The 14085-nt window shown below is 37.6% G+C and overlaps 1 long non-coding RNA gene across 2 annotated transcripts; it reads right to left on the minus strand.

Annotated features, from left to right (window-relative positions):
* Positions 1-2963: 2963 nt before the first annotated feature.
* LOC129350598 (uncharacterized) lies at positions 2964-13703 on the minus strand. 2 transcript variants are annotated; one of them, XR_008604055.1, is made up of 4 exons: positions 13583-13700; positions 9636-10006; positions 8422-8762; positions 2964-3886 (listed from the first exon to the last, which is right to left on the minus strand). It is a non-coding gene; the product is annotated as an uncharacterized LOC129350598 (long non-coding RNA). The 2 variants fall into 2 exon arrangements; XR_008604056.1 differs by lacking the exon at positions 8422-8762 and having other exon boundaries at positions 13583-13703.
* Positions 13704-14085: the final 382 nt, after the last annotated feature.

The raw sequence follows: 14085 nt of genomic DNA on the forward strand, positions 1-14085 counted from the left end.
TAATACAGCGCTAGCACAGCGTTAGCCGCGCATAGTGACGAAACATTTTCATTTCCATCCCGCTCTGTAAGCAGGACGGATCTGCAGAGACTTTGATTCATCTGCCGTCTGGACATGGAGTGATGTGGGTCTCCTTCCTCTAATCAGACAGTGGGATGCTGCAGGTCACTAGACTGACCGGCTGTGCTTTGGGAAGGGGAGGAGCTCACAGCGCCACCTGCTGCTTGTTGAGGACAGTAACTGCAGAACGATCCCAGCTTTCATGTCAGACAGGGGCGGATCCAGATTAATTTTAGTGGGGGGCGGGGGGCACAGGGGGGTACAACAGATATTTTGGGGGGGGGTTGTAAGTTTTAAAGCTGCTACCTCTGGCTTTTACAAAGTTTTTTTTCAGGTTTTTTTTTTTTGGCTCTTTAACCCAATAGGAAAGCTGTATATGACCTTTTCATTTTGGACTGTTAACATTCAAATTATGATGGACTTGTTTCCTTGTTTATGTGAATTACAACATCATTAGCTGCAACATCTGCCTGTTCTGTAAAACTAGTAGCTCAACGACCGCATCCTGAGGGCAATTAAGTGACAAATATTGTGCAAGAACAGCACTATTACAACCCTGACAATTTCCACTTCTTAGAATGTTTACTGCCAATTATCACACATAAAACAAGAAATAATATTCTGTACTAATACTTCTGTACTAGCCAATACACAGTGAATAAATATTATCTGAAAGTCGGGTTATTGTATTTTATCAGCACAATCCAAAAAGATTCATGTTAGACATATTCCAGTTAAGACTAGAATATCATGATTTATGTAAATTTACCTCAATAATATGATTTTGTTCCCCGCCAGGTTAAGATTGTACAGTGATATTTATTATGAAAGTTAAACTGATTAAATTTAATGATTCGGCACTACAATATTATTTATCTATTTAGATTTACATCATTATTATAATATTTTGGGTCAGACTTTACAGTATTAAAGATTAAGAAATCAAATATTCTATAAAATGTAAATACACTGAACTCATTTGGATATATTTAAGTGAGACTCTACAATATTCTTTGACACAAATCTATCTAAATCAAAATTTTAATCATTTTTACTCCAAACATTTACTGGACTGATTTAAATATTAAAATCACTCCTTTCTAATCCTCTGCTGTACGTTCAAACCTGAGGCCTTAAATAGAAACACACAAGTATCTGATTGAAGGAACTTCTGCAGAGTCCTGGTTCCAGAACATGATGATAGAATTATAGACAAACTTTAACAAAAGCTGCCTGAGAGTTTACAGGTTTTTATGTTAGATTTCTTCAGTAATTTAATGAGAGTTATCAGCAAAAATCAAGTGTTCATTTGATGAACTTCATTTCCTAAAACATCCAGAATTGGAGCTCATATCTTTGGCAGCTGTAAAGTTTCTGCTCCTTCAAAGTTCACAACACAATGAATGAATTCCTAAAACACTCTCAATGCTGGAGAGCAATGTTCCCTGTAATTTTTCCTGAGTCTGAGCAAACACACAAACTCCCTGAGCGTCCCTTGGACCACTGTGAGCAACATCAGACGTGTGCACTGTGGTCACACCAGCATCACATCCATTCAAGTTACATGGTTCATTAAAAGAATCAAATTACAGCATTTACATTTCTGTTAAAACACTTTGTCAACAGGAGCCAGTTGAAGGCTGCAGTGATTTTAGTGACACTACAATGTATAAGAGTGAAGTTATTGAATATTTGTCTCTCTTTACTGTTGCAGCGGTTTTGCAAATTGCAGACGGACCCTGTTCACTCCATAGACACCAATGTTATTCCTGTAGCTTGAAAGACAGCTACTTTTGATAAAACTGGGCTTGTAGCACATTGTCTGCCTTGCAACAATGGGAAAGAGGCACCGTTTATGTTTTGACAACCTATATCTAATGAGTTATTGATGCTGGAAGTCCGAATCTGTGAATATCTTTCCAACTTTACTGAACTTGGGGCCACTACCACCTAAGGAGTGATATATTTAATTTTGAAAAAAGCATTTAGCCATACTTAAAGCTTTAAGTGCTTTATTAACACGGAACTAAAAATTTTGTATTGTTTTATTATCACAGGTTCTGTCTGAAAAGAGGTGGCATCATTTTAAACAGTGAAATCAAACTAACAAAATGTAATGACCAACCAGTGAGCAATACTGGATTCTGCAAAAACATAAACAACTTTTTTAAAAATCTAAATCTTATCTTAACACAGTTAATGTATTAACTTATTTTTGTGTGTATGCATGTATTTATTGATTTATTTAGTACTGTTAACATATCAGAGTTCTGAGTGAATTTTTCTTAAGATAGGCAAAGGCCATTTATTGATTACATATAGGCTGTTAAATGTTTATTAAAAACTAAAAAGCATTTTAAATAAAACAATTCAATTCAATTTTATTTATATAGCACCAATTACAGTCAAATTGTCTCGAGACGCTTTACAGAACCAATATGCCTGACCCCCAGAGCAAGCCAAAAGGCGACAGTGGCAAGGAAAACACCCTTTTAACAGGGAAAAAAACCTCGAGCAGAACCCGGCTCTAATGTGGGGGACCCATCTGCCTGCTGGCCGGGCGGGTTGACTTAGGCATTTATTGAGTCACTAAAATACTGTAGAGTACAGACCACATCAGCATGATTATAAGCATCCTCTGGTAAATTAACAACCAGATACTGATGTCTCTCACCATATGGACTTCAGGAGATGACTGGGGGATGATAAACTGTGACCTACTGGTTGGGTTCTCTCTGTTCTCATGTTTCTTACATGTTTGTCCCCTGACAGCCGGGTCCTAATGTTTTTTGAGCAACACACCATACTATGACGTTTTTACAATGATGGTTCTACTATGGAACCAGTTTGACATGTTCAGGTGTTCTTTGTGTGAAAACTCAGAGATTTCAGGTATCAGAAGGTGGTTTTCAACTTTCTTTGTTAACTTTCTGCCTCAACTTTAAACTAAATTTCCTTCACTAAGCCAGCCCTCTGGACTTCCAGTAAGCTGTGTTCCTATTGGCTGTCCAGGTGGCTGCTTGGTGTTATCAGGAACACCTGAGCAGCTTGGTGTTATCAGGAACACCTGAGCAGCTTGGTGTTATCAGGAACACCTGAGCAGCTCAGTGTCTTCCTGCTTTATTTAGCTGCAGACAAACATTTCCTCTGCTTCTCTTCACCAGTGAACTGGGTTTGGTTCCGTTGCTTTTGTTTTTTCGGCGTTGACTTGCAGCTTCCAGCAGTAAAATCGTCTTTAATGTGTTTCTTGGTGTGTTTTAGGGCTTTGTACTGGATAGTTGTCTTGGTAAATGTGGTTCTTTAGCCACAGTTGGCACATGGTGCTAATGTGTGCAGTGATTAGTGGATTTGCTCCAGCTGAGTTGTGTCTTTATCTTGGCTGTAGTGAGTCTTCAGAGGTTTCTGGTCAGACACATTCTGTATTCTTGTTTGTGAACCAACGTTGGTTGTCCAGAAGGTAAGAGTTCCTGTCCTGATTCTCTGTTCTCAGAGGTTCTCTGGTAGGCTGCAGGAGACTTTAGCATTTGGGTTGTGCTAGTTTGGTTTTTGTACAGTTTCATTTGGATGACTAACTTGAGGCCCCTCCATGTGGTTTAGTGAGGTTTTCTGGAACAGTTCTACAAAGCAACCTGCAGCAGAAGAGACTTTGAGAGTTTTTAGGAAGTTCTGGAGACCAGACTTTAGAGCAGCAGAAACATTTGTCAGCAGTTTGAGCAGGAGAAGGTGAGCTTCAGAGTAGAAATGAGATGGAAACCTTCTTGACCCGTGTGGTGAGGTCCTGTACCAAGAGTTTGAGCAGGTTGTGAAGAGTCTGCAGTTCTTTGTTCTGAAAGCACAAGAATCGACACATTAAAGGAGAAAGCAGAAGATGTTGATTCTTCTGTCACTCTGCAGTTTCCTTAGACTGAATATAAAGTTTATATTTTAAATGATTTGCCATGTGAGCCCAAGAAGACTTCAATAAACTCCCTCCATCCCCTGGACACAACAGATTTTATTACCATGTTAAATCTTTTTTTTTTTTTAAATATGTTTTTTGTTTTAATCATAGTTTTAGCGGTTTTTTCTCTTTTTTCACAGTTTTGTCATCTGTGTAAAAGGTGCTAAACAAATAAAGTTGAATTGATAAAGTGAATAATTGACTAAATCATGATTGTGACAACAGAAGTATTTTCATTGTGATTTAAGGGTTTGTTTCATTTCTAAGGTTGAGGTTAAAATCTTGACAGAAAAAAAAGATTAAAGAAATAATCTACATTTTAAAAAAGCAATTAAATCAAAGGAAAAAAACATTTAATACAACAAAACTTTTAAAAAGACAATTAAACATTAAATACAATTACATTATATTAAACAGACAAAATAATTAAATAAACAGAAGATACAAAATGTAATAATGAAATTAAACAAAATTTATTAAACAAAAATATGAAACATTGAAGATGAAATATTTTAGATGATTAAACATTTAAAAAATAAAATTAAACAAGAATATTACACATTTTTTAAAAATACAAAACATTAAATTAGATTATTAAACCTTTAAAAATACAAAACATTGAATTAAAAATTAAATGTTTAATTGGAAAATTAAATCTTAAAGACAATAAAACTTTAAATAGGAATTAAACAGAAAATACAATGAAGCATTTAAAAAGAAAATTAAACATTGAAAGGTGGTAAAACATTTAAAAAGAAAAACCTTAAAGATTTAATCGAAAAATTAAACACGGGGAAAGAAAAGGAAATTTTTCAAACAAGCCGATAAAACATTTGAAAAAACAAACATTAAAAAGACAAAACATTTGGAAATCAAATCAGACATTAGAAAAGAATAAAAGGTGAGAAAAGAGCAAAACTAAACATTTAAGAAGAATCAAACTAAAGACAAAACATTTGAAAAGACACCAGTTAAACTTTAGAAGATCAAATTAAACAGAAGAAACAATAAAATGATCAAAAGAGCAAAAACAGATAAAGTTCAGAAAGCATTTTCTAGTCTGAAATGAAAACATCAAGTTGTTTCTTCAAACATTTCCTCTTTCTATGTTCTTGGTTTGATTGTGGACAGATTTACTAAGAACCCATTTCAGAAAACTGCTTTCCAGATAAAGTCTACTAGTAGTTGAAGGCATTGATCAAACTAATGTTACCTTCTGATCTCCACAAACTTTACTGTTCAGTGAAGAGAATCAAAGTTTGTTGAGTATTTCTAAAAAACCCACAGGTGAAGGTCTGAGAAGAACTCAGATGGATGATCTAAATGTGAAATCAAGACTCATGGTCACAAGTTTTAAGGCTTCTGTTAACCATAAAGTTCAAACTAACAGAGAAGTACTGAGAAACTTTTAAAATTTCAGTCCTCAGACTGTCTGAAGGTTCAAACTAACAGAGAAGTACTCAAGAACCTTTAGGTTTTCAGTCCTCAGACTGTCAAAAGGTTCAAACTAACAGAGAAGTACTGAGAAACTTTTAAAACTTCAGTCCTCAGACTGTCTGAAGGTTCAAACTAACAGAGAACTACTCAAGAACTTCTAAGATTTCAGTCATCAGACTGTCGAAAGGGTCAAACTAACAGAGAAGTACTAAGAAACTCTTAAAACTTCAGCCCTCAGACTGTCTGAAGGTTCAAACTAACAGAGAACTACTGTGGGACTTAGAAAATTTCAGCCCTCAGACTATGTGAAAGCTCAGGTCCTGAGGACTCGGGAGGTGTGGAGGCTTTGGAAAGTCTTGGAACTGAGGGTTCAACCCTCCAGTACCAAGGCTGAAGTCCAACCTCCTGAGAAAAACGGTCGATTCGAGACTCGAGTTAAAAAAAAACTTGAAAATGGCAAAAAATAGATGATAAATGCGCAAAAAAAAGAAGAATTAGTATCTGAGTGAATAGCTCAGGGGGATAAGAAGAGAGACTGCAGACTGGAAGGTCGCAGGTTCAAGACCCGCCACTGGCAATTTTCTTTCTTTGTCTTTGTCAGGATTTTGAGAAAACTTTAAGAAGGGTCTGGTCTTGAACCAGCGACCTGCAGCTCCATAGGCAAATCCTTAACTCACTGAGCTACAGATCAGATAAAAAGAAATAAATTCGTCGTCCCTTTGGCATCGTAGTTCCTCAAGTGACCACATGGGTGGAGCCAAGGCGGAGTCTGGGTGGAGTCAGGGCGGAGAGTAGGCGGGGAGGTGGGTGGCGGCCTCCCCCCTCTACTCCCCCACCTCCCCCCACCACCCACCACACCTTCCCCCGCCCGACGAGTTTTTCGAGTCTCCACCAGTTCTTCGAGTCTCGACAGGTTTTCCCGAGTTTCTGAAGTTTCCACCAGGTCCGAGGAAGGACAACTTGTCGTGAAGAGATGTTGATGTCGGCCAGGATGGACTGACTTTTTACAGCGACTAGAAGGAAGACGACTAGAAGAGCAGGTCTTTAACCACCATCCATAAAATCCATGGAGTCGCTCCAGAGAAATGAAGAGAGGTCAACTTTTATCAACCGCCATCCAGATGTTCAACTTCATATCTTTACTTTGACATTTTTAGCACCACAAACCTTTAGTATCACACTTTATTATCATTTATTAGGACTTTAATGGAATCCACCAGCAGATTTAGTTTTTGTTGACAAACTTTATTCTTGTCGTCGTGGGACTGCAGTATTTAAAACTGTTCCTTCTATTTGACCTCATGTTTATTAGTTTTAGTGGAGAAACTTATTTTAATTGTCCATTAGTCTCTTAAAAACCAAATAATAAATTAGATTAGTCAGGAGCTTTAAATTTCTTACTTTGTCATATTTTAAATGTAACAGAAAATGGAAAAATAAAGTGTCTTGAGACAATTTCACCTGTAATTGGCGTTATATAAATAAAATTGAATTAAAATTGTATGTATCTTGTAATGGAGTAATTCAGCCATATATGTTGGAAAACACATTTTCTTTGTCCATTAATCTGTTGATTGTTTTCTCCAGTAATTCATTTCTTGTTTTGGTTTATAAAATGTCAAACCCAAATATATTGAGTTTACTGTCATAAAAACCAAAAAGATTTACATTCATGATGAAGGAATCAGGCAGTTTTTCACTTTTTATCTTAGTTTAGTCAGAAAGATAGTTGATAATGTGTGAATTTTTGCAGCTTGTGAGCCGTAGAAGGTTTTAATCTTTGGGGCCGAGTGTCAGAAAACATTTAGAAACCAACATCAACAAAACACTCAACAAAGATTTGAACATCATTAAAGGGAAATCCAACTTTTGCATGACAATGTCTAATTAAAGGACATTATTTCCAACGTAAATGTGGGATATTCATCTTCTGGAGATTTCTCTTCACATCGTCTTCCACCTGGACTGGTTTGGTCGGGAGCATGTGCAACAAACATTTGAAAAACTGCACTTTAACATCAATGAATGACACTGAAGTTTAATCTCTACATAAATGAGACCGAGTCTGGATGTGCTGCTCTGTCATTAACTCCTAAGTTTAGGGAAAGTTCAAACAAAAGAAGACAGTTCAGATAAGACTTGAGAATGAGCTTATTCTGAACAAACATCTCAGACTTTCTGAGCTTCAGCACCTCTAGCAAGATATTTTAACAACAAGCAACTCAAGAGATCCAGAAGTTGCAGAGAGTTAGCTTTAGCTGAGCTAAAGAACATGTGGGACGCTAACCTAGCAAACATTTCAGACTTTTCTCTGTGAATTCTGAGAAATAATTTCCTATTTAATGACAGAGCTACACATCTTAACTCAGTCTCATTAAAACAGACTCTAATGCAGTGTCATCCATCCATATTAAAGTGCAGTTACCCAAAATGTTTGTAGCATGAGCGCCAACAAAACCTGTCCAGGTAGAAGGTCACTTTGACAAACAGGAAGTGGAAGATTCCAAGCAGATTTATAGAAGGGGAACCGGACCGTACTAAGTGTGGTTGAGTATAGAGGGGTGTTTTGTGGGCTTTTTAAGGCTGATGATGATTATTAGTGAAACATTTGGAGTAGATATTCATTTGCAGGAAATGAAAGTATTTAAAATCTTGGAGTTAAACTTAGAAGAACACAAACTCTAACAGAAAACTTTGTTGATATGTTTTTGTTTTGTTTACAGATGTTAAGTTAAAAGAGTTATTCGTGACGTATAACCAATCAAATCACTCCAGAAGACAGAGCGACCACAGGTAGATAAAGGTTCAGAGCCAAAGTAGCGCCATTTTTAAATGTATTTATTACCGTAAATCAGTAAAAAATAAAATACTGATAATCAGTAAATCAGTCAGCCCACAATTACTACAATTCTACAATCTATGTCTCTTTCCTCTGACTTGTTATTTGTACAATCTACGATGTATATGATGGCGTTTTTTCATACCAAAGGCTATACTATGATGTTTTCTAAGAGACATATGATGCTACTCTGGTTGTTCTGGCTCTGGGCTGCTGCACTCCTCCTCTGTTGTTTTCTGGATTGTACTCAGCTGCATGTCTTCGTCCACCCGGCCTCCGTTGACTCGTCCCACCTGCCGTCTCTGGAGCTGAAGCTGGATTGGAACAGACCACAGTACAGTCCAATCACGATGCCAGCTGCCTCTCAAAAGGCTCCTTCATCTGGCAGGTGGCAGCACTTCTTCTGAGGGGAAGCTGAGCTGGTCCAGCAGAACTTTGGAGATGTGTTCCAGTGGTTGGTGGATGTGTGGGGAGATAGAGAGGGACCTTTGAATTGTTCACAAAGGAAAACAGAGAACCCATTGGTAGTTTTAGTTTAGGGTGCTACTGCGGTGTGTTTTGGGGTTTTAAGAGGTGAACAGGAAGAGTTTTTTTTTCCCTATTGATTATCTTTTACTTTGTTCCTGGTTGGAATGCCCATCAATGTCAACGTGAAGTTCACTTTTAGTTCTGTTTATTTATTTTTATTTTACTAACACCCATTTGCTTTTAACCCCCTCACATGTTGTGTTGTTGTAAACTTACTCTTTCAAATAAATACTCGTCTAACCCTCTGGAAACCAGCGTTTGTACTGTTTTTGTGTTGCTCCTCACCTACTTCAGACAGCCGGGACAAAACGTTTTGTGGACTAAAGGCTTTTCTATGACGTTTTCTGAGCGACATGCTATACTATGACGTTTTTAGACCAAAGGCTATACCATGACATTTGTTGGACGACATGCTATACTATGGACATTTTCTGGACCAAAGGCCTATACTATGACGTTTGTTGGGAACATGCTATACTATAGGCTTTTTTAATTGACATATTACTATGATGTGTTTTTTGTTTGTGTTTTTTTGTTTTTTAGCAACATATAATAATTTGAACAGTTTTAAAAATTACTATACTTTTACTTGTGCAATGAAATATTATTCTTTTTAGGCAAAGGCCATGTTTGATTACATATAGGCTATTAAATAAATGTTTATTAAAAACTAAAAAGTATTAAAAAATAATAACCAACTTAGGCATTTACTGAGTCACTAAAATAGTGTAGAGTCTACGGCCACATCAGCATTATTATAAGCATCCTCTGGTAAATTCACAGCCATATACTGTAGGAAATCTAGCTGATCTCATCATGATGTTCACTTACCATATGGACTTCAGGAGATGATTAGATGATGATAAACTGTGACCTGCTGGTTGGGTTCTCTCTGTTCTTATATTTCCTCCAGGTTTGTCTCCTGATGCTGCCTTACTTCAGCCAGTCCATGAGCAACAGAAAACACAGTTTGCCTTGTATCCATTGCCAGGGGTTCCACTCTTCCCACTCCAGTCTGTACATTTGCAAACGTTTTTGCTTCTTTAGACGTGGTGGAGTTTCAGGTGTAGACATTTTTAAACGTGCGGGTGCAGCAGCGTCTGTAACCAGGCAACCAGAGACAGGACCGGACAGGACCGAACACACAGAGACGTCTGAAGTCTGTCCACTGGACCTGGCATCGGGTCCTCGCTGCGTGGGTCCTACGAAGATGAAACTGGCTGCCCTTAATATTTCCTGTTTTATTTTATTCATTATGCAGTTTTGATGAGTGTGTGACAGACGTGTACGGGGCATTTATGAAAATACGGAACAACTTGCGTCCCGTATTGATTCAATACGGGACGCAACAATTAATTGTCAAATAAAGGACGTTTCCGTGTTTTAAGGGACGGGTGGCAACCCTACAGAGCAGTGTAAAGAAACTGGTCACCTAGCAAACTGAATTAGTCTAGGTAACACTTTGTTTATTATGTGTGTTTTCTGCTCAAGTTAATGTCCTGGTTTGATTCATTTTAAATTACTCCTGATCTTGAAAGGTTTTAAACTGTGCAGTCAAAGTAGTTACAACTGTGAGCGAATAGCTTGAAATGAACTGCCCTAGACGGCCCTGTTCATAACCCACCATTCTTTCACAGCAGCTGTATCAAGAGTTATTGTGCAATGATAGATAAATGCAGCCCATTTTTTCAACTGTTTCCTGTTTACTATGTGTATCCTCCTTTAATTTTTTTCTAAAAGAAGTGTCTAATGAGGCAGTCTAGACTTTCACTCAGGTTAAGTCATTTTTCCCATTGGTATTTTGCATTATATAACTTTGTTTTTCTCTGTTCTAGGAACTATTGTTAAATCGTCTTTATGTGAGACTTTGTTCTCGTTTGGAGCATATTCTCAGATGCACGCCTCTGGATCTGGACTTCTTAGAGTTCACTTGCACACAAGAACTTGTGTTTTTAAATGCTTTATCCAACCAAGTAGAAGTTTGCCCAGCTATTTTAAATGCACCGACACAGCTACACCATCTTATCAGCTCAGAAAAAGAAAACTGGAATCAGTACATTGCAACTGTGCACTCAGAGAGAGGAGCAGCTGGGCGACAAAGAATGGTCACATCCCCAGAGCACCTGTACAACTTACTGGAACTTAATATGTCTGTCTCATGTATAGATAATGGTATCTGTGAAATATTAGCTGAGTATGTCAAATACTTTTAGATTTTTTTAAGTGGACCATAGACCTAGTTTCAGTATTTTTTTTCTCACATTCAAATTTGAGGCTATATATAATATATATATAATATCTCAAGAATAATTCAAGATAAAAGCCTGAAATTTTCATTTATTTGTCTTGCTAACATAAGCATATCAGATTGCTATTAAATACAGCAGTGGAAAAAAGTTTTTGGACACCTCATACATTTGTGAAATATTGCATTAAGAATCCCTCTGAGGTCTTCAAATGCAATTTCTATTAGTTCAGTCACAGCCATAATACGAAACAAATCCTAAAAAAGTCAATAAAAACTTGAAATTCATTGGTTCCTTAAAAATAAGAAATTTTGAGTATTGGGTCATTTTGGTGGAATTTAGTTTTGTTAGTCATGTAAACAATAAACAAAAAAAGCATCATTTGTGTCTTTCTAATGCAGTCACACCTTTTAAACACAAAAGACTTTCCAACAAATATTTCACGATAATATTTGAGATTGTGGAAAATTTTCAAGGTGCCTGAAAACTTTTTTCCACCGCTGTATCTGTCAAAGCATGAAAATTTTCCATTGGAAAAATGCCACTATCTCCAGAACGATATATGTGGTCATGGTTCCATTATGCCAATGTCATGGTAATGATTGGATGCAGGGCTAATTTACAAAGAAATTACACAAAACAACATGTCAGGTTTCGAAGACTGGACTTTTCATAGACCACTTCATTTTTTTCATATTTCAACTCACCCATAATCTGAGATTATTGATCTACTTGTTCAGTATTATAGATTCTTCATCATTGTTCTGAGATAGTGTCATTCAAACAATCTCAAATTTCAATGTGCAAAAAAATGCCTGTTGAAGTAGGTTGACAGTGACAGCCAATTTAAAAATATTTTTTGGTCCGACAGTATTTGGCCTACAATATATATATATATATATATATATATATATATATATATTATATATATATATATATATATATATATATATATATATATATATATACACACATATATTTATAGGCTGCTGTTTTGTAATATTGCAACGGATTTTCATCCCATTCACCAGTGAGAAAATAAAGTCAGTACAGTCCAGTTCATTTTTAACTCCTGCTTTAATGCCGTGATTGCATGTATTGTTCACCAGAAATATTCTTAACTTCAGATATTTTAAATGTATGGCAGAAACACGCATACTTGAGCCAGATAACCTGTCAGGTGAGTTGGGAGAACAGGTAGGGGAGGGAATCCAACAGTGCACTTAGTTTTGTCAGTCAAGTAAAACTAACTAGAGAACAACACCTAACATATCTTGACTGGCAAGTGCAAATACAGGCCAGGATGTCAGTCTTAAATGATGCGCAGTCCTTGTAATGTCCTGGGAATGTAGGGTCTCATAGCAGGTGGAGGCTGTCAGGTATCTGCCATTCACTACTTCTGAGGAGAGAGTTCTTGGTAGAGTCTCCCATCCAGTCCAGAATTTCACCAGACTGGTCAGTTCAGACGGTGTTGCTATGGACAGGGATGAGAATGACAAATGGAAACACCCCCCCCCCCATGCGCGTTGCAAAGCGCGTTGCCGAAAGATGTCGGCGGCGGGATGGCCATCACGGCGGGCGGTCATCACAAGCCTCGGCTCGCGACGCGTCGGCCGGCCGGCCGCTTGCCTACCCCCCTACAATTTTCTCAACGGATTTACACGATTCACAAAAATTATACTTTCGGCGGAAAAAAACTCGGAATTCCGCGGATCCGCGGAAAATTCTCATCCCTGTATGGAGTCGATTAAAATTGATTAAATAAATGGCTACAACAAATGATCAAAAACAATCTAGGGTACGCATACTAAACAGGAAACAGTTGAAAAAATGGGCTGCATTTATCTATCATTGCACAATAACTCTTGATATAGCTGTGAAAGAATGGTCGGTTATGAACAGGGCAGTCTAGGGCAGTTCATTTCAAGCTATTCGCTCACAGTTGTAACTACTTTGACTGCACAGTTTAAAACCTTTCAAGATCAGGAGTAATTTAAAATGAATCAAACCAGGACATTAACTTGAGCAGAAAACACACATAATAAACAAAGTGTTACCTAGACTAATTCAGTTTGCTAGGCGACCAGTTTCTTTGCACTGCTCTGTGACCTAACCGCATTTTCGGGCGCATAAATCACACTTCCACCCATTTGTGCGTTTATAAAATTGTTACTCAACTACCCAGCTGCAGAACGTGCTGTCAGTGTGACCTTATTACTGTGCTAGCGCGGCTAGCGCTGTATTAGCGCTGTGCTAGCGCGGCTGACGCTGTATTAGCGTGGCTAGCGCTGTATTAGCGCGGCTAGCGCTGTATTAGCGCTGTGCTAGCGCTGTATTAGCGCGGCCAGCGCGGCTAACGCTGTATTAGCGTGGCTAGCGCTGTATTAGCGCGGCTAGCGCTGTATTAGCGCTGTGCTAGCGCTGTATTAGCGCGGCTAGCGCTGTGCTAGCGCAGCTAAAGGCATGCATTACAGCTTACTGACTCTCACAAAAACAAACCACATACAGGACAAAAAGGATTAATACACTCACTGAAGCGCCGTCGTTCATGCTGATAGCCGTGGTTGACCCCGGTCTTGTGAGGTGAACCGTCTGCGTCACATGACCGGAGGAGCGCCACGTGATTGGCTGGGCGTTGGTTCGATTTTGGCCAGGATCGATTGTTTATGCCTGAGTCCCCCGGATGTGAACATTGAATTTTTTGATGGCGAATTTTGAACATTGAATTTTTAACTGGCTTTTAGAATTTTGATGAGCTAAATTCAGGCATAAAAAATTCACATACGTAATTTTGATGCAAAAAAATTCAAAGTAAGAAATTCAGCAGCTTTTAAAATTCAGAATCTGATGAGTCTGATTTGCTTCCATAATACATTTTTTTGGGAAAAAAAATACAGGTATTTAGCCATTTTTTAAATTTCAGTTAGCATTTTTTCTGTGATTTTACTGAAAAATTCTTTCAAATAATGTCAAATATCTGTGCAAAATAGTGCAATTTCAGTGTTAAATCTGATAAAAGAAAACATTACCACATA

Source organism: Amphiprion ocellaris, chromosome 15 (genome assembly GCF_022539595.1).
Source record: "Amphiprion ocellaris isolate individual 3 ecotype Okinawa chromosome 15, ASM2253959v1, whole genome shotgun sequence".
Lineage (NCBI taxonomy): Eukaryota > Metazoa > Chordata > Actinopteri > Pomacentridae > Amphiprion > Amphiprion ocellaris.